At 38.1% G+C, this 23,941-nt stretch overlaps 1 long non-coding RNA gene across 1 annotated transcript in view; it reads right to left on the bottom strand.

Moving 5' to 3' along the window:
• Positions 1–10,777: 10,777 nt before the first annotated feature.
• Positions 10,778–23,941, bottom strand: part of LOC129645797 (uncharacterized) — a 14,497-nt gene continuing 1,333 nt past the window's right edge. Inside the window, exons 2-3 of the long non-coding RNA XR_008711496.1 lie at positions 17,762–17,910; positions 10,778–10,994 (exon numbers count right to left, since the gene is read on the bottom strand). This is a non-coding gene — a long non-coding RNA (uncharacterized LOC129645797). The remainder of the gene's footprint in view (positions 10,995–17,761; positions 17,911–23,941) is intronic.

The following is a 23,941-nucleotide window of genomic DNA, read 5'->3' as shown; positions in this document are numbered from 1 at the left end:
TTATACCTGTAAAAGTTGAAGTCACTTAATTCAAAAACATTCATTCAATTCAAGCACTTCCATTTTCTTTTGTTTATAATGATAGTCAATTTGATTAAAAAGCATTACATTCTTCATTTTTTATTTATTTATTTTTTTTGTTTTAATTTATTTTTTATTTTTTTTCCACTTTGAGAAGTATTTTATTTTATTTTTTTTTAATTTTATTTTTAGACTTTACATAACTGTATTAGTTTTGCCAAATATCAAAATGAATCCACCACAGGTATACATGTGTTCATTTTTTTACATAATACAAGCCAAATAACTTTTTGAACTAATATTTGAAACGTTACTCTAGGATGTATTGTGATTACACAGATAAATAATATACTATAAAACAGCAAGGTACATTATTGCTCTAATGAAGTACCCCATAAAGCAAACACATTTTCTTGATTTTATATAAAGATTTATGAGTATAAAGTTTGTGTATAATTTTATATTGTATTTCCTTCTAGATCAAGTAGAGAAGTAAAGACATAGTATCTCTTTTGCCAAAAATCTTTCAGTAACTGGAAGAACATTTGTACTACCCCATTATTCTACTAGTTTCAAGGTCAGCAGGTTTTTGTCTCCACTTTATTTTCTGAAAGAGATGGGAATACCAGACCACCTGATCTGCCTCTTGGGAAATTTGTATGCAGGTCAGGAAGCGACAGTTAGAACTGGACATGGAACAACAGACCAGTTCCAAATAGGAAAAGAAGTACGTCAAGGCTGTATATTGTCCCCCTGTTTATTTAACTTATATGCAGAGTACATCATGAAAAATGCTGGACTGTAAGAAACACAAGCTGGAATCAAGATTGCAGGGAGAAATATCAATAACCTCAGATATGCAGATGACACCACCCTTAGGGCAGAAAGTGAAGAGGAACTCAAAAGCCTCTTGATGAAAGTGAAAGTGGAGAGTGAAAAAGTTGGCTTAAAGCTCAACATTCAGAAAACGAAGATCATGGCATCCAGTCCCATCACTTCATGGGAAATAGATGGGGAAACAGTGTCAGACTTTATTTTTCTGGTCTTCAAAATCACTGCAGATGGTGACTGCAGCCATGAAATTAAAAGACGCTTACTCCTTGGAAGAAAAGTTATGACCAATCTAGATAGCATATTGAAAGGCAGAGACATTACTTTGCCAACTCTAGTCAAGGCTATGGTTTTTCCAGTGGTCATGTATGGATGTGAGAGTTGGACTGTGAAGAAGGCTGAGCACCGAAGAATTGATGCTTTTGAACTGTGGTGTTGGAGAAGACTCTTGAGAGTCCCTTGGACTGCAAGGAGATCCAACCAGTCCATTCTGAAGGAGATCAGCCCTGGGATTTCTTTGGAAGGAATGATGCTAAAGCTGAAACTCCAGTACTTTGGCCACCTCATGCAAAGAGTTGACTCATTGGAAAAGACTCTGATGCTGGGAGGGATTGGGGGCAGGAGGAGAAGGGGACGATAGAGGATGAGATGGCTGGATGGCATCACTGACTCGATGGATGTGAGTTTCAGTGAACTCCGGGAATTGGTGATGGACAGGGAGGCCTGACGTGCTGCGATTCATGGGGTCGCAAAGAGTCAGACACGACTGAGTGACTGATCTGATCTGATCTATTTTCTCTTAAATTTTGACTGGATTTTTTTTGCAGGTGGTGTGGTATACTGTATGTGTAAAAATACCATATTTCTTTATTTTGTATGAGCCATGTAGAGAATTAAAAGATACTTACCATCCCACTGATTTAAAAAAAATGTCCTGAGGGCTGGAAGTGGGGAACAGTTGTCAAAGATAGAGTGAACCAAAGATTGGGCCTGAAGAAGGAGGTGATGCTGATGAGGTCAGACTAATTGTTGCTTCAGCCCTAACATGTGAAGATGATTAGAAAGTCTAAAGGAGATAACAGGAAACAAGGCATTCAGAAGAGAACATTTCCAGTTATCAATAGTACTTATTGTACCCTCATTTATGTACAATTAGTAATCATATTGGGCTTCCCAGGTGGCGCTAGTGGTAAAAACAAACAAACAAAAACCTGCCTGCGGGTTCAGGAGATATAAGAGACGTGGGTTCGATTCCTGGGTCAGGAAGATCTACTGGAGAAGAAAATGGCAACCCACTCCAATATTCTTGCTTGTAGAATCCCATGGATGGAGGAGCCTGTCACCCTATGGTCCATTGATTAGCAGAAAGCTGGAAATGACTGAAACATCTTAGCACAGCACAGTACAATAATCATATTTTAAAAATTAAATAAATTTAAAAAATAAGAATGATTTTATTTTAAATAATTCTATTTACATGACTTTGAATGTTGCATACTACTTCAGAATTTTACCTATATATTATTTTTATTGATATATTTAAATTACCTCCTATTCTGAAGGTAGAATTCCCTGCAGTTTGCAAAATGTATGAAAAAAAAAATAAAGTTTATAAAAGTGTCAGAGAAACACTCCATTTCAAAATACGTTGATTTAATGTGGTGTGTTTTTTTTTTTTTCTTTTTTTTTTTTTTTTTGCACTCCATGACTTGTGGGATCTCATTTCCCTGACCAGGGATCAAATCTGGCCCTGGTCTTCTGCATTGCAGGCAGATGCTTTACCCTCTGAGCCACCAGGGAAACCCCGGTAGTGAAAAAGCTGAGACCTAATCACTGGACCACCAGGGAATTCCCCAAAATATCCTGATTCAGGAAATGTATAGGAACTAAGTTCAAAACCAGTCTTTAGGAAGTGGCCAAGATGGTAGAATAGGAAGACCCTGAACTCACCACCTCCTCTTGATACCAAAATTACAACTATCTACAGAGCAACTATCTGTGAGAATGACATTAAAGATTAGCAGAAAAGATTGTCCACAACTAAAGTCATAAGGAAATGGGCAGGAGATGTGAAAACATAATACAGTCAGGACCCCCACACCCATGTTGGACCACAAATGAGAGAAATGTTATAATCATCCAAGCCCCACATGGGTTCCCCAGCCCAGGGAGCCTGCACCAGGAAGACAAACTCCCAGAACATCTGAATTTGCAAACCAGTGGGACTTATGTCAGGAGAGCTGGAGGGCTATAAGAAACTGAGACTTCATTCTTAAAGGGCACATGCAAAATCTCACACACTGTGCAGGGGAGTAGTTTGAAAGAAGTCTGGGTCAGACCTGACAAAGGAACAAGACATAAATTCAGTAAAAGAACTAACTGAAGTGGAGATAAGCAAGCCTGAAAAAGAATTCAAGGTCACAATCAGAAAGATGTTCATCAAACTGAGAAAAGAATGGATGAATATGGTGAAATTTTTCAACAAAGAGAAAATATGAAGGACCAAATGGAGCTGAAGAATACAATATCTAAAACTAAAAAATACAGTGGAATGAATCAACAGTAAATTAAATGATACAAAGGAATAAATAAATGATCTGGAATACAGAGTAGTGTAAATCACCCAAGCTAAACAGAAAAGAGGATTTTAAATAGTGAGGACAGTTTTGAAAAACTTTTGGGACAACACCAAGCACACTAACATTTGCATTAAGGGGATCCCAGAAGGAGAAAAGAGAGCAAACAAACACAAAATATCTCAAGTAAAAAAGTCCAACTTATATCAAAAAACCCTTTAAAAAAAGAACAAATAAAATCCAAGGTTAATAAAAGGAAAGATATAATAAAGATCAGAGTGGAAACAAATGAAACAGAGACTACAAAACAATAAAGACATTAATAAAACTAAGAGTTGGCTCTTTGAAAAGACAAACAAAATGGATAAAACTTTAGCCAGTTTAAAAAAGAGACAGAAAGTGCCCAAATAGATAAAATCAGAAATGAAAGAAAAAACTTACAACCAACATCACAGAAATACCAAGGATTATAAGAGATTGGTATGAACAACTATATACCAATAAAATTAACAACTTGGCAAATGAAAAAAATTTTTATAAATGTACAGTTTCCCAAGACTGAATCAGGAAGGAATAGAAAATATGAACAGATCAATTACCAGTAATAAAATTGAATTAATAATTTTTAAAAATTCCAACAAAATCCAAAACCAAACAGATTCACAGGTAAATTCTACAAAAGATTTAATGAAGATCTAACACCTATCCTTCTCAAAGTGTTCCAAAAACTGAAGGCACAGGAACTTTCCAAAATTCACTCTACAAGGCCAATAGCACCCTGATATCAAAACCAGAATAAGAAACCACAAAAAAACAGAAAAATATAGGCCAATATATTTGATGACTATAGATGCAAAAATTCTCAACAAAATATTAGCAAATCAAATTCAAAAATATATTAAAAGGATCATACACCATGATCAAGTAGAAATTATCTGGGGCATGCAAGAATGGTTCGATATCTGCAAATCAATCAATGTATTAATTGGATTAATAAACTAAAGGATAAAAATCAGATAATCAGTTCAATAAGGGTAAAGTCGCTCAGCTGTGTCTGACTCTTTGTGACCCCATGGACTGTAGCCTACCAGGCTCTTCCATCCATGGGATTTTCCAGGCAAGAATACTGGAGTGGGTTGCCATTTCCTTCTCTGGAGGATCTTCCCCACCCAGGGATCAAACCGAGGTCTCCCGCATTGTAGACAGACGCTTTACCGTCTGAGCCACCAGAGAATACAGTTCAATATATGTAGAAAATCTTTTGACCAAATTCAACATCCATTTATTAAAATAATTCTCAACAAAGTGGATATAGAGGGAACATACCTCAACATAATAAGCACAATATATGTATATATATATATATATACACACACACACACACACACACACAAAAGTGAAAGTTTCTCAGTTGTAGCCAACTCTTTGTGACCTCATGAACTATATAGCCTGCCAGGATCCTCTGTCCATAGAATTCTCCAGGCAAGAATACTGGAATGGATAGCCGTTCCCTTCTCCAGGGGATCTTCCCAACCCAGGGATCGAATCCAGGTCTCCTGCATTGCAGGTAGATTCTTTACCATCTGAGCCACCAGAGAAACCCAAGAGTACTGGAGTGGAAGCCTGTCCTTTTACCAGGGGATCTTCCCAATCCAGGGATCAAACTGAGGTCTTCTGCTGAAAACAGATTCTCTACAAGGTGAGCTACCAGGGAAACCCATATATAGGGCAAGCACACAAGAACATCATACTCAATGGTGAAGAGATGAAAGCTTTTCCTCTAAGATCAGGAAGGATGCCCACTCTCACCACTTTTATTCAAGTTAGTATTGGAAATTTTAACCATAGAAATCATACAAGAAAAAATTGTATATTAGAAATATACAATCTGGAATGTAAATTACAAAGTAAGAAATAAAAATGTCACTGTTTACAGAAAGCATAATACTAAGTATAGAAAATCCTCTAAATTCCACCAAAAAAACTATTAGAACTAATAAATGAATTCAGTAAAGCTGCAAGATACAAAATTAATATACAGATATCTGTTGCATCTCTATACACTAACAACAAATTATCAGAAAGAGCAATTAAAGTGATCACATGAAAACTGCCTCAAAATAATAAAATACCTAGGAATAAATCTAACCAAAGAAATAAAAGACTTTTACTCTGAAAACTAAGATATTGACTAAAGAAATAAAAAGCAACACAAATAAATGGAAAGATGTCCCATGCTTGTGAACTGGAATAATTAATATTGTTAAAATGACAATACTATACAAGGCAATCTACAGATTCAATGCAATTCATATCAAAAGGCCAAAGGCATTTTCCACAGAACTAGAAAAAATTATTCCAAAATTTGTATGAAACCACAAAAGACTCCAAATAGCCAAAGAAATCTCGAAAGAAGAATAAACCTGGAGGCGTCAGGTCCCTGAATACCAACTCTAATACAAAGCTACAGTAATCAAAATAGTATGATGTTAGCACAAAAATAGATACATGAGTAAGTGGAACAGAATAGAGAGACAAGAAATAAGCCTGTACTTATATTGTCAGTTAGTCTACAGCAAAGGAGGCAAAAATACACAATGAGGAAAGTACAGCCTCTTCAAAAGAGGGGAAAACTAGAGAGCCACATGTAAAAGAAACAAATTGGACTTCTTTCTCACACTATTTACAAAAATAAACTTAAAAGTGGAGTGAAAACTTTAAGGTAAGACCTGAAATCATAGAACTCTTAGGAGAAAATATAGGCAATACTTTCTTTTATGTTGGTCTTAGGGGTATATTTTTGGATCTGTCTCCTCAGACAAGGGAAACAAAAGCAAAAATAAATAAATAGAATGACATCAAACTAAAAAAACTTTTGTAGAGCAAGAGAAGCTATCAATAAGGAGTAAAGGTAGCCTACTGAATGGGAGAAATATTTACAAACAATATATCTGGTAAGGGGTTACTGTTAAAAAATGCAAAGAGTTAATACAATTAAACATCAGAAAAACAGCCAACAAGATTTAAAAAAACTGGCAAAGGACCTCATGAAACATATTTCGAAAGAAGACCTATACATTACCAAAAGGCACATGAAAAGGTGCTCAGCATTACTAATCATCAAAGAAATGCAAATTAAAACTACACTGAGGTACCACCTCATACCTCTCAGAATGACTGCCATTAAAATACAACAAAGAACAAATGCTGGTGAAGATGCAGAGAAAGGTAACCCATGTGCTGTATTGGTAAGATTATAAATTGGTGCAGCCAGTGCGGAAATCAGTAGTAATGTTCTTTAAAAATATTAAAAACTAGAACTTCCATCAGATCTATCAATTTTACTTTTCTGTGTTTACCCAAAGAAAAGAAAAACACTAACTTGAAAAGATATATGCACATCAGTGTTCACTGTGGCACTATTTACAATAGCCAAAATACGGTAGCAGTATGTGTCCATTGTAAATAAATGGATAAAGAATATATCAGTTCAGCTCAGTTCAGTTGCTCAGTCGTGTCCAGGTCTTTGTGACCCCATGGACTGCAGCACGCCAGGCCTCCCTGTCCATCACCAACTCCTGGAATTCACCCAAACCCATGTCCATTGAGTTGGTGATGCCATCCAACCATCTCATCCTCTGTCGTCCCCTTCTCCTTCTGCCTTCAATCTTTCCCAGCATCAGGGTCTTTTCCAGTGAGTCAGTTCTTCACATCAGGTGGCCAAAGTATGGAGTTTCATCTTCATCATCAGTCCTTCCAATGAATATTCAGGACTGATCTCCTTTAGGATTGACTGGTTGGATCTCCTTGCAGTCCAAGGGACTCTCAAGAGTCTTCTTCAACACCACAGTTCAAAAGTATCAATTCTTTGGCACTCAGCTTTCTTTATAGTCTAACTCTCACATCCATACATGACCACTGGAAAAACCATAGCCTTGATTAGATGGACCTTTGTTGGCAAAGTAATGTCTCTGCTTTTCAACATGCTGTCTAGGTTGGTCATAACTTTTCTTCCAAGGAGCAAGCATCTTATAATTTCATGGGTGCAGTCACCATCTGCAGTAATTTTGGAACCCAAGAAAATAAAGTCAGCCACTGTTTCCATTGTTTCCCCATCTATTTGCCATGAAGTGATGGGACTGGATGCCATGATCTTAGTTTTCTGAATATTGAGCTTTAAGCCAACTTTTTCACTCTCATCTCTTTCAGAATTTTCTACAGTTTTTTGTGAAAAGAATATATGGTATATGTAAAGAATGGAATACCATTCAGCCATAAAAAATAGATACATTCTTGCCATTTGCAAAAATGTGGATAGATCTAGAGAATGTGATGCTAAATTGAAATAGGTCAGACTGAGAAAGATGAACAACATATGATCTCATATATGGAGTGTAAAGAAGAAAACAAATCGAAAACAGACTTATAGAGAACAAATACATGGTCACAAGAGGGGAAGGAGGTAGGGGTTTGGAAGATAGAGGTGAAGAGAATTAAGAGGTACAAATCTCATGTATTAACATAAATAAGCCATGGGCAAGTTACATACAACATAAGGAATAAGGTTAACAACTGTTTGGGCCCAAATAGTTACTAGACTTATCATGGTAATCATTCTGCAAACTACACTGTTGGTGGGAATGCAAACTAGTGCAGCCACTATGGAGAACAGTGTGGAGATTCCTTAAAAAACTGGAAATAGAACTGCCTTATAATCCAGCAATCCCACTGCTGGGCATACACACTGAGGAAACCAGAAGGGAAAGAGACACGTGTACCCCAATGTTCATCGCAGCACTGTTTATAATAGCCAGGACATGGAAGCAACCTAGATGTCCATCAGCAGATGAATGGATAAGAAAGCAGTGGTACATATACACAATGGAGTATTACTCAGCCATTAAAAAGGATACATTTGAATCAGTTCTAATGAGGTGGATGAAACTGGAGCCCATTATACAGAGTGAAGTAAGCCAAAAAGAAAAACACCAATACAGTATACTAACGCATATATATGGAATTTAGAAAGATGGTAACAATAACCCTGTGTACGAGACAGCAAAAGAGACACTGATGTATAGGACAGTCTTATGGACTCTGTGGGAGAGGGAGAGGGTGGGAAGATTTGGGAGAATGGCATTGAAACATGTAAAATATCATGTATGAAACGAGTTGCCAGTCCAGGTTCGATGCACGATACTGGATGCTTGGGGCTGGTGCACTGGGACGACCCAGAGGGATGGTATGGGGAGGGAGGAGGGAGGAGGGTTCAGGATGGGGAACACATGTATACCTGTGGTGGATTCATTTTGATATTTGGCAAAACTAATACAATTTTGTAAAGTTTAAAAATAAAAGTAAAAAAAATAAAAAATAAATGTCAAATTACTATCTATGATACCTGAAATGAATATAATATTGTATATCAATTAGGTTTGAATATATTTTGTTAAACATTTTCTGGAACAAAAGTAACAAAAACAACAAGGAAAACAAGGAAAATTTCTTAGTATCAGTACAAAATTTTCTTGTCCCTATTAGAAAGGCACTTCTAGTAGAATAAAGACTGTGGCCCATATATACAGCTTTGTGATGTTAAAGTTTAGAGAATGCCAAGAAATAGCTTAAAAGTCTCTTGGGTTTCCTTTTCATAAATCTTTAGTCTCTACCATACCTTAATGATATTGATTTTTCTAATTACAAATTAATACAGGGACCTCCAATTCAATATCATTGATTAAATGCTGTTTCATTAAATTACCTTCCAAAAGTGTAAATAAATAAAAATCTTTAAAACTTCAAGGAGGAGACCCAGGGGAAAGACAGCAGCAGATGAGAGAAGTCAACAAAGTTTTGGGAAATGAAAGTAAGTGGAAGAGAGCTAAGTGCTAAGAAGACCAGAGGAAGCTAAGACTTTTGTGCTTACAGGAGGGAAAGTGAGGGGAAGGAAACCAATGTTCCCTGTAGATGACTGGAAAGCACTAAGTGTTTTCAACAAAAGTAACAAAAAGCAAGAGCCCTAACAGTTTGTAATCAGAGAAATGGCTGAGAGTTTTTATTAAATGCATTTGGGCATTTTGATAAATCTTAACTACTTCTCTGTCATCAGCCTTCTCAAGCACTACCCTCCACCTAGACAGTCAGCCCAACCTCACCTCCCATTCTCCAAAGCCTTGGAACCAGAGTTTCAGGATTAGGTACACAAGTCTTAGAGAGGGTGAAGGGCTGATTTGTAAACTACAAAGAAACTGACATGATGAACCACAATTTAAGGTTCTCCAAACAAAATTTGAACTCTTGTTCTGATCATCCTGGAGCAGGATTTCTTAGAGGAGTGCTAGGTTAGATATCGGAGAAGGCAATGGCACCTCACTCCAGTACTCTTGCCTGGAAAATCCCATGGACGGAGAAGCCTGGTAGGCTGCAGTCTATGGGGTCGCTAAGGGTCGGACACGACTGAGCGACTTCCCTTTCACTTTTCACTTTCATGCATTGGAGAAGAAAATGGCAACCCACTCCAGTGTTCTTGCCTGGAGAATCCCAGGGACGGGGGAGTCTGGTGGCCTGCCATCTATGGGGTCACACAGAGTCGGACACGACTGAAGCGACTTAGCAGCAGCAGCAGAAGCAGGTTAGATATGTGTAGGTTGCTGCAAGAATTGGGAGAATATTACTGGCATTTAATGAGTAGGAGACTCAGATTCCAGACATCTCACATATAAAACTCCCTCACAGTGAAGGATTATCCCACATCTCTGAAGATTTTCTGATCACACAGTAGACAACACATAGGCAAAAAAAAAAAAAAGGCTTAAACCATGTGAATCTATAGTCTTAACTACATTTTGCATATAAGTGATACCTTCTTTTATCTTTATATTTTACATATAGAGACAGGTATTTTGGTATGGCCTTAACATAGACTGAAGTTTTCAGGGATGCCATTGTAAATTGAAGCAAGCCAGCACATTGTTTGGAGTTTAACCAAGAGTTCTTCACCATTTCCTAAAATCACATTGCAAAGAACAGTGCAGCTTATGGTACTTAAGATGTCAGTAATGTACATCAAGACAGCTGTATCAGTCTGTATTTATAGCTGTCACCTTTAGAGATTCTACAGGTATGTGCAAACAGCTGACTACCTCATTACGTGCACAGTGAAGTGTAGAGTACCTATGCCTGATGGTTTACACACTGAAATACATATTTTATTAGAGTGACTTTCTGCTGTTTCTTTTTACATTATAGTTATGGCATGGCGGTGTTATTGGTAAAATCACATGTGTTGATAGGTTACACTCTGCTATTTTCATTTCAGGGTAGTAAAAGCAGATTTCTAAACTATGTGATTGAAAAAAAAAAAAAAGCCATTGCTTTTAATAAGGTTGATATCCTCTGCCCTTGGAGGAACTCACTAATTGAAGATTATTTCTCCCAAAACAGTATCTAATCAGGATTTCATTCTTAAATGTGGACTGTCAGTCAACTGTTATCAGATGCTTGAAGAAAATCTCTAACATAGAAAAGGGAGACTCCAACAAAACAAGCAGAACAGAAAAGGAAAACCTGTAAAAAAAACAAGACAAAAAAAGCAAGGTAAGTTTTTGGAGAGAGAGTGTGTGTGTGTATGTGTTTGTGTGTCTGTGTGCACACAAACAGTCCTTAAACTGTGTGGTCTGGAGGCCCAGGGGATTCCCCCATAGCCTCCTTAGGAGATCCGCAAGGTCAAAATTATTTTCATAATAATAGTAAGACTTTATTTTCCTTATTCACTTTCATACTCATGAGTATATGGAGGAGTTTTTCAGAGGTTACACAATATGTAATATCTTGACAAATTGAATACAGAAGCAGCTATGAGGATCCAGCTGTCTTATATTAAGCCAGACATGAAAGAGATTCACAGAACCAAAGGATCTAACTTGCCAGATTGAGTGCCAAACACAATAAATAAAAAAAAACCTCACCCATATGCATCATCATACAATTTTATAACATTGAAGGTAGAAAGAAGATGCTAAACTTTTCAGGAAAAAAAAAATATGAAAGATGAAAAATAAAAACGGCAACATAGAACCTGGAAAAACAGGGGAGATATTCTATAACACTCTGAATACAGATTACTTTCTATTGGAACCCGATATTCAAACTATCTGCTGAGTGTTTAGATAAAATAGTGACATTTTAAGACAGGCAATATTACCAAAATTTCACCTCCTATACACATTTCTAAGGAAGATTATAGAGGAACAGATAGTAAACAAAGAAACATGAGGACAATGCATGCAGAGAAGAAGGAAAGTGCCACAGGAGTGTAACACCAAATTTCCATGGTCCATAGCAAGAATGGAGAGCAACTCAGGCAGAGGGAAACAGAGCATGATGCTCCAGGAGTGCACTTCCGGGAAAAATAATTGAGCTTGTAATACTTTCACTGACTGGATACAAAACTGAGAGGATATTTAAGAATGTGGGAAGAAAGCTGCCACATATAAAGAGGATCACATTTATTTATTATTTTATTATTTATTGGAATATAATTGCTCTACAATGTGTTAGTTTCTGCTGTACAACAGTGTGAATCAGCTATGTGTATACCTATATCCCCTCCCTCTGAGACCTCCCTCCCACCCTACCCCCATCCCACCTCTCTAGGTCATCACAGAGCGCCAAGCTGAGCTCCTTCTGCTATACAGCAGCTTCCCACTAGCTGTCTGTTTCACACATGGTAGTGTATATATGTCAGTGCTACTCTCTCAATTCATCTTTCTCCCTGTGTCCATTCTCTATGTCTGAGTCTCTATTCCTGCCCATCAAATAGGTTCATCTGTACCATTTTTCTAGTTTCCATGCTGTGCTGTGCTCAATCGCCTAGTCATGTCCAACTCTTTGCAACCCCATAGACTGTGGCCTGCCAGACTCCTCAGTCCATGGAATTTTCCAGGCAAGAATACTGGAGCAGATTGCCATTTCCTACTCCCAGGGATCTTCTGTTAATATGCAATATTTATTTTTCTTTCTGTGACTTACTTCACTCTGTATGACTGACTCTGAGTCCATCCACATCACTGCAAATGATCCATAAAGAGCCTTACATTTAAAAATGAGGAAAGTGAAATCACTCAGTCGTGTCCATGGACTGTAGCCTGCCAGGCTCCTCCTTCCATGGGATTTTCCAGACAAGAATACTGGAGTGGTTTGCCATTTCCTTCTCCGGGGGATCTTCCAGACCCAGCGATCAAACCCGGGTCTCCTGCATTCCTTACCGTCTGAGCCATCAGGGAAGCCCAGAAATGAAATTACCCACCAAATGAATCAAAGGTTGAAGAGAAGGAAAAAGTCATCCTAATACACAGATCTCAACTTATATGAGCAGTGATTTAATAAAAAGAAATTGTGCCTTTTTTGTAGGCTCTACTGTAGTCAAAATCATGTAAACTTTTGGACAATAGAGATGCAGGCAAGGTCGATAGACAGGAATAAGAACAGCTAACATGAGTGCCTGCAGACCTAGATTCAAACATGTACCAATTTATGTGTATGAATTTCAGAACGTTTTCAGTGAAAGTGGAAAGGTATAATTTCATATTTATGAAATTAAAATAAAATTTCACATACTCTTTTATAGTATAATAATGATGATACTTCATACTTTTAATCAGACAATCTGAAGCACTCTATAAACATTAGCAAATTAAGTCTCACAATACCCCATGCAGTAGTTAAGAATAATCATTCATTATATACTCAATAGTTAAAATGAGACATCAAGAGATTAAGTGATTTATCTCAAGATCATACATTCCCTGAATTCTAGAGAGAAGAGTCGCCTACAATTTTTTCATATCTCTTGCTCTGGCTCTCAATCTTCTCTTCCAGTTGTATCACTACAGACAGTATGATGTGCTCTCTATTTGGTGTTATAAGCAGGGTTGCAGGGTTACCTGGCCACCTTGCTGGCTCGTGAAGTTTCCATTTTTTCCCCTTTAGAGGATGTAAGATAAACTCACCCTTTATCAAATTCCCCTTTAGAGTAATTTCCTAGTGCATTTCTCAACAGAAGTTTTTCCAACGTAAGCTCAGTACCAGAATACCACCTGTATTTAATCGTTTATACTTTGCACAATCCATTCAATATTAATTACCCAAATATTTATTAAGTTGTTTTGTATGTCAAGCACTACATATTTGATTCCTGTCATCACGGGTTTTAGTCCAGGAAAGGCAGCAAATCTTAAAAAGCAATTATAGTGAAGTCAGCCCGAGGTTTCTAAGAAGTAGTATCATACTGAACAAGCTCAGAGCACATGACATCTAGATGAAGAGTTACTTCAGCATAGTCTTCCTAAAGGAAATAGCTTCTAAGCTCAGGTCTGAAGGATGAATAAAGATTAGCCAAGCAAAACAGACAAGTGTGCACTAGTTAGAAGGAAATACTTATGTAGCAGTGTAGAGATGAAAGATCCTGCTGTGTGCAGGAAGCTGAGAGATGCCCAGAACGACTGGAAAGAGAGTGAACAAGAGAAGAGATGGATTGAAACACAAAGTGACTAAGCAATAACATCGTGTTAAGCTACATTAAGAAGTTTATATTTTTCTAAGAACAATAAGAATCTTGAAAGGATTTTAAACAAGAAGTCATGTTTTGTTATGAAGTACCATTCTGGCTGCTGTGTGGGTAGAATGGATCAAAAGTGGGCAAAACTGGAGTCAAAAAGACTAGTTAGGAATTTCATTTCAAGCTAGAGATGATGGTAGCCTGTTTACATGCGTGAAGGGGAGAAGTGAAGATGGAAAAAAGAAATGTAGTCAAGAGATATGAAGATATGAAATTGAGAGTGACTTTGACTTTATATGAGGATGGATGAAGGAAAAAAAACAAAACAGAAGATTCCCAATTTTCACAGAATAAAAGTCTACAGAAGAAAACAGAAGCTTCTGTCTTTGACTGCAGAACAAAAGTTTAGGTGTGTGTGTGTGTGTTCAGGAAACAAGTTGAAACTGAAATGCTAGACAAAAACAGAAATGAAATGGAGGAATATTGGAGATAAAATAGTTAAGGATTTCATCTTATTGGGAGAAGAGAGAATAAATAACTCTTAGACTACAATATACATGTCAAAAGTTTTAACACATCCATTAAAATAATGGAAATATGATTAATTTTCAAGTCACAATTTGTATAGTTATACATATATATGTTTATGAGTATATATATACATGTACATGTATATATATACATATATGTAGAATCAAAATTTTTTTTTTATGCTTTCAGTAATAAAGACAGACTGTACTCTCGTTTTCAGCATACATGGAACTTTCATCAGTATTGACCGTCTGCTTTATAAACTCAACAGAATATTCAGCACAATAAATCCAAAGAGCATAGTAAGCCCAAAATTGAAGGAATGAAATCATAAAAACTTATATCAGAAATTCATAAAATGTAACCCTGTGTACGAGACAGCAAAAGAGACACTGATGTATAGAACAGTCTTTTGGACACTGTGGGAGAGGGAGAGGGTGGGATGATTTGGGAGAATGGCATTGAAATACGTATAATATCATATATGGAATGAGTTGCCAGTCCAGGTTCAATGCACGATACTAGATGCTTGGGGCTGGTGCACTGGAACGACCCAGAGGGATGGTATGGGGAGGGAGGAGGGAGGAGGGTTCAGGATGGGGAACACATGTATACCTGTGGCAGATTCATTTCGATATTTGGCAAAACCAATACAATACTGTAAAGTTTAAAAATAAAACAAAATTAAAAAAAAATAAAATAAAAATAAAACAAAATTAAAAAAAAAAGAAATTCATAAAATGAAAAACATCCAAATCAACAAAAACCAAAGGAGTTGATCATCAAAACTTAAAAGGTGTTTCTTTGAAGATACTAGTAAAACATTGATACTAGTAAAACATTAGAGGTTTAAAAACCTCTAGTAACACCGATCAGAAAACTAGAGAAATAAAATAATATTAACAAGAATTATTTACCTCTACCCTTTTGCTTTAGTTTAGGAAAGATGATATCCACTGAAATTCTGTGATATGACTTTGAAGTTTTTCTCCATAGTTCTGGGCTGCCTTAGGCCAGCTTAAGGAGAGAGTCCCTAGTGTTTATAGTCTTATCAAAGGAAACATAATATTAGTTCCTCTCAGTCCAGAACCCATGGTTCAATAGATATAAAAAAATCTTTAAGGTAGAAGTACAATAAAATTATATTCTGCCACTTGTGGGGTCACCAGGGAGAAATAAATTTCTGAAAACAAAATTCTGTCTCCCTGACACAAAGAGTTAACAAACCTTAGCTGTATCCCAGGTCCTAAAGTCATGCCAAAACACACCAGAGTATGTGAATATATTATCCTTTCTTACGCAAGCCTCAATTCTTTTTTTTTTTTTTAGGATTTTTTTCTTTATGTGGACCATTTTTATTTTCTTTATTGAATTTGTTACAGTATTGCTTCTGTTTTATGTTTTGGTTTTTTAGCCATGAGGCATGTGGGATCATAGCTGCCTGACCAGGGACCGAGCCTACACCTCCTGTGTAGGAAGGTAAAGTTTTAACCACTGGATAGCCAGGAAATTCCCAACAAGTCTCAGTTCTTTCTTTCATAAAACATAGCACAGAGAAATAGTAGCATTGTTCAGATGCCCACTTATGCTTTCTTTTCCTTGTGGTTGTTCAGTCTCTAAGTTGTGTTTGGTTCTTTGCAACCCCATGGACCACAGCATGCCAGGCTGCCCTGTTCTTCATTATCTCCAGGAGTTTGCTCAAACTCATGGCCATTGAGATAGTGATGCTATCTAACCATCTCCTCCTCTGCTGCCCTCTTCTCCTTTGCCTTCAATCTTTCCCAACATCAGGGTCTTTTCCAGTGAATCACCTTTTCACAGCAGGTGGCCAGAGTATTGGAGCTTCAGCTTCAGCATGAGTCCTTCCAATGAATATTCAGGGTTGATTTCTTTTAGGATTGAATGGTTTGATCTCCTTGTAGTCCAAGGGACTCTCAAGAGTCTTCTCCAGCACCACAGTTTGAAAGCATCAATTCTTTGGCTTTCAGCTTTCTTTATGGTCCAACTCTCACATCCACACATGACTACTGGAAAAACCATAGCTTTGACTAGATGGACCTTTGTTGGCAAAGTGATGTCTTTGCTTTTTCATAGGACTAATGCTGAAGCTAAGCCAATATTCTGGCCACTTGATGCAAAGAGCTGACTCATTGGAAAAGACCCTGATGCTGGGAAAGATTGAAGGCAGGAGGAGAAGGGGGCAGCAAAGGGTAAGATGGCTAGATAGCATCACCAACTCAATGGACGTGAATTTGAGCAAACTCCAGGAGACAGTGAAGGCTGAGGAGCCTGGCATGCTGCAATCTATGGGTCTCAAAGAGTAGAACATGACTTATGGCTGAACAATAAAGTGTACACTTTTATTAGCACTGAGGGCACCGATGACCAATTCAAGGGTGGACAAAGGATCTCATCAAAATAAAGTCTAAGAGTCAAGTAATATTACAGACCTTTTCTTTCCAGCTTTTCTATGAGTATCTCCTTCTTACAAATCTGAAACCCCACTGGGATGTTCAGCCCACTGAACTTGAGTTTCCACCTCTTCTTGTCCTCACGTCTCTGTTTTCCCTGTTTGCATCACTTGGTCTAATGTAATAGTCATTCTTTTGCATGTAACTTTATCTCTTCTCCTTACATGTGTTTAACTGGTCAATCCACAGTAAGAATTAAATTTGAATTCTCCTCTAACCTGTTCTTTACCTTTATTTAAGTTTCACATTCTGACAGTTCCCACTCTAAGTGTATGACTGCAAACCTCAAATGGGTCCTCCACACTGCCCAGTAATCCTTCTGTGTTCTGAAGTCAGTTCACTCTTCATTCTCTGAGGTGCCTTTTCTTTTGTACCCAAACCTCTGATACTATGCTTGCTCATAGTGTCAAATATAGTTTGCTATGTCTGTGTAATAAAGTACAACAGAAGTTTATTATCTCCTTGTTTTATAATCTGAACAGGTAAAGAATATGCCTACAGTGCAGGAGACCCGAATTCTATCCCTGGGTCAGGAAGATCCCCTGAGAAGGGAATGGCAACCCACTCCAGTATTCTTGCCTGGAGAATGCCATGGACAGAGGAGCTTGATGGGCTACAGTCCATGGGGTCACAAAGTGTCAGACATGACTGAACAATTAATACATCACTTACTTCACTTTGTAACCAAAAGTCCAAATGTGGTGGAGCTGGATTCTCTGTTCAGGATGTCAGCAGGCTGACATCAGGGCTTTGGACAGGGCTGCGGTACTCACCAGAGGCTGAGGAAATATTCTGTGCTTGCTGGTTGTTGGCTGGATTCATTTTCTTGAAGCTGTAGGATGGTGGTTCCAATTTACTACTGTCAGCCGGGGACCACTCTCAGCTCCTAGAAGCCACCCACATTTCCTTGCCTTGTGGCCCCCTTAAACAGTTCACAAAACAGATATTTGCTTTCTTTGAAACCAGTCAGAGTACACCTCTCTGATTTCTTCTGAGACAAGAAAGGAAAAAATTCTGTTCAAGGGGATAAACGAATTAGGTCAGGTCCATTCAGTATACTCTTTCACTTGCCATATGATATAATCCCTGGTGGCTCAGATAGTGAAGAATCTGCCTGCAGTTCAGGAACCTGTGGTTGATCTCTGGGTGGGAATATTCACTGGAGAAGGGAATGGCTAGCCACTCCAGTAATTTTACCTGGAGAATTCCATAGATAGAGGAGCCTGGCAGGCTACAGTCCATGGGGTCACAAAGAGTCAGACATGACTGAGTAACTAATACAATCAGAGGAGTGGTATTTCTTCATATCACAGGTTCCACCCACACTCCAAGGAGAGAGTATAATATGAGAATAAGGGAGTCATCTTACAGGTCTTAGAAATCTGCCAACTATACTCCTCTTCCTCACTCTCAGCTGACAGTTTTACTTCTTAATTGATAAATTAAAAAAAACACACACACACAAATGATCAGGAGACGTTATCCTTCCACTGGCAAGTCTACCAACCCATTTTCATCTAAGCCCCTCCTAAACTTGACCTTTGCACCATAACAAATTAGAGATACCAAGGGAACACTTCATGCAAAGATGGGCTTAATAAAGGACAGAAATGGTATGGACCTAACAGAAGCAGAAGATATTAAGAAGAGGTGGCAAGAATACACAGAAGAACTGTACAAAAAAGATCTTCATGACCCAGATAATCATGATGGTGTGACCACTCACCTAGAACCAGACATCCTGGAATGTGAAGTCAAGTGGGCCTTAGGAAGCATCACTATGAACAAAGCTAGTGGAGGTGATGGAATTCCAGTTGAGCTATTTCAAATCCTGAAAGATGATGCTGTGAAAGTGTTACACTCAATATGCCAGCAAATTTGGAAAACTCAGCAGTGGCCACAGGACTGCAAAAGTCAGTTTTCATTCCAATCCCAAAGAAAGGCAATGCCAAAGAATGCTCAAACTACCGCACAATTGCACTCATCTCACACGCTAGTAAAGTAATGCTTAAAATTCTCTAAGCCAGGCTTCAGCAATACATGAACCATGAACTTCCAGATGTTCAAGCTGCTTTTAGAAAAGGCAGAGGAACCAGAGATCAAATTGCCAACATCCGCTGGATCATGAAAAAAGCAAGAGAGTTCCAGGAAAATATCTATTTCTGCTTTATTGACTATGCCAAAGCCTTTGACTATGTGGATCACACTATGCCAAAGCCTTACTGTGATGTGTGGATCACAGTAAACTGTGGAAAATTCTGAAAGAGATGGGGATACCAGACCACCTGACCTGCCTCGAGAAACCTATATGCAGGTCAGGAAGCAACAGTTAGAACTGGACAAGGAACAACAGACTGGTTCCAAATAGGAAAAGGAGTATGTCAAGACTATATATTGTCACCCTGCTTATTTAACTTCTATGCAGAGTACATCATGAGAAATGCTGGGCTGGAGGAAGCACAAGCTGGAATCAAGATTGCCGAGAGAAATATCAATAACCTCAGATATGCAGATGACACCACCCTTATGGCAGAAAGTGAAGAACTAAAGAGCCTCTTGATGAAAGAGGAGACTGAAAAAGTTGTCTTAAAGCTCAACATTCATAAAACTAAGATCCTGGCATCTGGTCCCATCACTTCATGGAAAATAGATGGGGAAACCGTGGAAACAGTGGCTGACTTTATTTTTCTGGGCTCCAAAATCACTGGGGATGGTGATTGCAGCCATAAGATTAAAAGACGCTTACTCCTTGGAAGGAAAGTTATGACCAGCCTAGATAGCATATTAAAAAGCAGAGACGTTACTTTGCTAACAAAGGTCTGTCTAGTCAAGGCTATGCTTTTTCCAGTGGTCATGTATGGATGTGAGAGTAGGACTATAAAGAAAGCTGAGCACCAAAGAATTCATGCTTTTGAACTGTGGTGTTGGACAAGACTCTTGAGAGTCCCTTGGACTGCAAGGAGATCCAACCAGTCCATCCTAAAGATCAGTCCTGGGTGTTCTTTGAAGGACTGATGCTGAGGCTGAAACTCCAATGCTTTGGCCACCTCATGCGAAGAGTTGACTCATTGGAAAAGACCCTGATGCTGGGAAAGATTGAGGGCAGTAGGAGAAGGGGACAACAGAGGATGAGATGGCTGGATGACATCACTGACTCGATGGACGTGAGTCTGAGTAAACGCCGGGAGTTGGTGATGGACAGGGAGGCCTGGCGTGCTGCGGTTCATGGGGTCGCAAAGAGTTGGACATGACTGAGCGACTGAATTGAACTGAACAGATGGATTGCCAGTTCTCCTACGGACAAGTCCATATTTTGGTCACTAGATCTTATTCCAACCTACCTATTCAAGGTCTTTGCTGTCCTAATGATCCTCATTTTCTTCTGCATCATCTGTTTTATTCTCCTTTGATCTAGATGATTCTTACTCACATATGGACAATCTGTAATACAACTCATGTAGAAACCAAAACTGGAACTCTCTTTGTTCACATTCTCTTTCTATCTTGACCCCACTGCCTTGAAAGCAAAATCACTCATCTTAGTTATCTCAATTTACTTATCTACCATTCTCCCTAGAACTTACTTAAATTAGGCTTTTCTTACCATCACTCTTATTAAAGGCATTAATGATGCTCCTTTGCCAAATGTAATGATAAATTTTTAGTCTTTAGCTTACATGAATGTTCATTGCATTTGTCATAGTTGGTCACTTCCTCCTTCTTGCAATGCTTTCATGTCTTGGGTTTCTGGACACTTGTCCAGGTTTTCTTTACTGATGCTCTCTTCAGTATCTTATATGAATCTTCCTCCTTGTCAGACCTCTAAATACTGGAGGAGCCCAATGTATTGATTATATATTGCTACAATAAGGCTATAAAGCATCACCCTGAAACTCATTCTGTCCGAATAAAAACATATTTCACAGGTCTCTGGGGTTTAGCTGCTCTAGTCTGTTCTCAGTTGGACTCAACTATCCCCCTTGGATTCACCCTGTGTCTCTCATCTTTCTTCTGGGACCAGAGGGCCCTGGTAAGGGTCTTCTCATGGTAAGGGTAGAAGGTAAGCCCTCAGCAGAAATGTATGAATACTTTATCAAGCCTTCCCATGTATCACAACTGTTGGTATCCCGTGGACCATAGCAAGTTTCAGGGATGAGTCCAATGTCAGAATGCTGTAGCTCAATTATATGGCAAAGAACAGAGGTAGAGGGAAGGGAACAGCTGTGGGGTCTTTAATGAAATTAATCAGCCACACCAGGGCTCATCTTCATCATCTTGATTCCTCTTTTCTTCTTTGTCTACACTAACCACTTAGGTGATCCCATCTAATTCTGTTACTTTAAATATAAATTTTATTGTTAACTTCCAATTATAAATGTAAATCTCTGTCGCAAGCACTACCCTGAACTCCAAACTAAGTTATCTAGTATTTACCTGACAGCTCACTCCACGTGGATATCTGTTAAATAGCTCGTAAATAGTATGTCTAAACCCAAACATCTGATTTGTAGAAAACTGAAACCTGCCCATACTTCATCATCCTCCATCTCGTTACATGGTATCATCTTTAACTTGTTACAAAGGCCCAAAACACTGGAGTCCTGCCTGTCTTCTCTCTCTTAAATATTTCTGAGCAATCTATCATGTAATCCTTTTGGCTCCACTTTGAAAACGTATCTGATCATTTCTTTCTGGCTCCACCAGTAGCACCTAGCCTAAGGCAACTTCCTCTCCCATCTGAATAGCCATCACTCCCATCCAAGAGGTATCCTTCCTTCTGCTTTTGCCCTACCACAGGACTTTTCCCTTTATCATCAAGTATGATGCTCCTAAAACATGTATATTATTATAAACATGTGTATTACAAACAAGTATATTATTTAGCTAACTCCCCTGAAAAGAAATCATCAAATGGTTCTCTTTCATTCATACCTAAAATAAATAACCAACCGAGTCCAACAATGACACCTAAACTAAATGACATAAATGCCTTTGGGAACTGGCCTTGGCCTAACTCTCCAAGATTATTTGAGCTTTCTTGCTCTTACCAATTCTCTCTCACCTGCAATAACAGCCTACTGTTTTTCTAAATCAATAAAAATACTCCCACTTACTGGTCTTTGCAGTTCTGCCCAAAATGCTCTTTTGTCAAGATATATGTAAGACTTCTTTCCTGCCTTCATTGACGTTTCTCTTCAAAAGGCACTTCTTCAGAGGCATATGTGTGTACTTATCACTCAGTCATGTCCAACCCTTTGTGACTTCAAGACTGTAACCTGCCAGGCTCCTCTGTCCATGGCGTTTTCCAGGCAAGAATACTGAAGGGGGTTGCCATTTTGTCCTCCAGGGAATCTTCCCAACCCAGGAATCAAACCCTTCAGAGAGGTACCCTTTGCCTATACCATCAAAATTAGAAGCCCCATTAGTCTCTATCCTTTTGTTTTGCTCAGTATTTATCTATAGTACCACTACTACCTAATAGCATGTTATTAATTTATATGTTTAATGTCTATATTCCACAGCAAGAAGGAAGGCCCCATGATAACAGCCACTTCATCAGTTTTATTCACTGTTACATCTCCTGCAAATAAAATGGTGCTTTATACATGGGAGTACTCAAAAATATATATTGAATGTTGAATGCTGAATAATTCATATATCATTGAACTAATAATCCTTTTTATCTGCAGGGCATCTCTACAACCCTTCTTTACCCTCTTATTCATGCTATTGATCCTGTTGGCTGTAACAACAGTATGTAATATTACACATTAATTATAAATAACAATATAATTAAGGAATATAGCTCTTATAAACACACTACTGTAAACATATTTTAATGTATTTCCTAGCATATATGTATAAAAATTTTTCCCAGAAAAGAAATTGCTGGTTTATAGGATTACGTACATGTTCAGCTTTAGAATAATGTTAAATTATTTTCCAAGTGATCAACAAAGGAATGGATAAATAAAATTTATCCACATACAAAAATATTACATCATGTGAAAGTAAATGCATTAATGTGATATGCAAACAGTGTTAATGAGTCTTAGAAAAGTTATGTTGGGTGAGGGGCTTCCCTGGCAGGTCAGCGGTAAAGAATTAGCCTGCAGTGCAGGAGACCTGGGTTCAATCCCCAGGTCAGGAAGATCTCCTGGAGAATACAATGGCAACCCACTCCAGTATTCTTGTCTGGAGAACCCCAAGGACAGAGGAGCCTGGCGGGCTGCAGTCCATGGGATCTCAAAGAGTCAGACACAACTGAGCGATAAGGCTTCACTTCATGTTGATGAAAATAGGTAAGCCCCAAAAGACTATATATTAATTACACTATGTTTATATAGTTAAACAAAACTAAGTAATCCATGTAATGGTACATACATATGTCTCAAAAGAATGAAATTTACAAAATCCAAGATAGTATTTAACTGTCTGGGGTGAGGTGGGAAGCAAGAAGATGGATCTGAGTAGCACACAGATAACTTTGAAAGTATCAGTCATGTTTTAGCTTTTAAGTTGTGTGGTGGATTGTGGATTTATGAGTGTTCATTTTATTTTACGCTTCATCAACATTATATGTATGTTTCACATATTCTTTTGTATATATCAAATGTGTGTTTATGTGTGTGTTAGTTGCTCAGTTGTAGCCAACTGTTTGCGACCTCATGGACTGTACCCTACCAGGCTCCTCTGTCCATGGGATTCTCTAGGCAAGAATACTGGAGTGGGTTGCCATTCCCTGCTCCAGGGATCTTCCCAACCCAGGGATTGAACCTGGGTCCCCATTTTGCAGGCAGATTCTTTACCATCTGAGCCACTGGGGAGCCCATATATCAAATACATCACAATATTTTAAGTGTATAACTTCTAGTTATTAAGCAAAAATTGTGCCTAATAACTCTTCCACATTTAGCTTCTCATTTTATGTATGTGCTTCATGCTTAGTCATT

The sequence above is a fragment of the Bubalus kerabau genome, chromosome 1 (genome assembly GCF_029407905.1).
Source record: "Bubalus kerabau isolate K-KA32 ecotype Philippines breed swamp buffalo chromosome 1, PCC_UOA_SB_1v2, whole genome shotgun sequence".
NCBI classification, from domain to species: domain Eukaryota; kingdom Metazoa; phylum Chordata; class Mammalia; order Artiodactyla; family Bovidae; genus Bubalus; species Bubalus kerabau.
The sequence above is the reverse complement of the archived record's forward strand: the minus strand, read 5'-3'. Positions and strand labels throughout refer to the sequence as shown.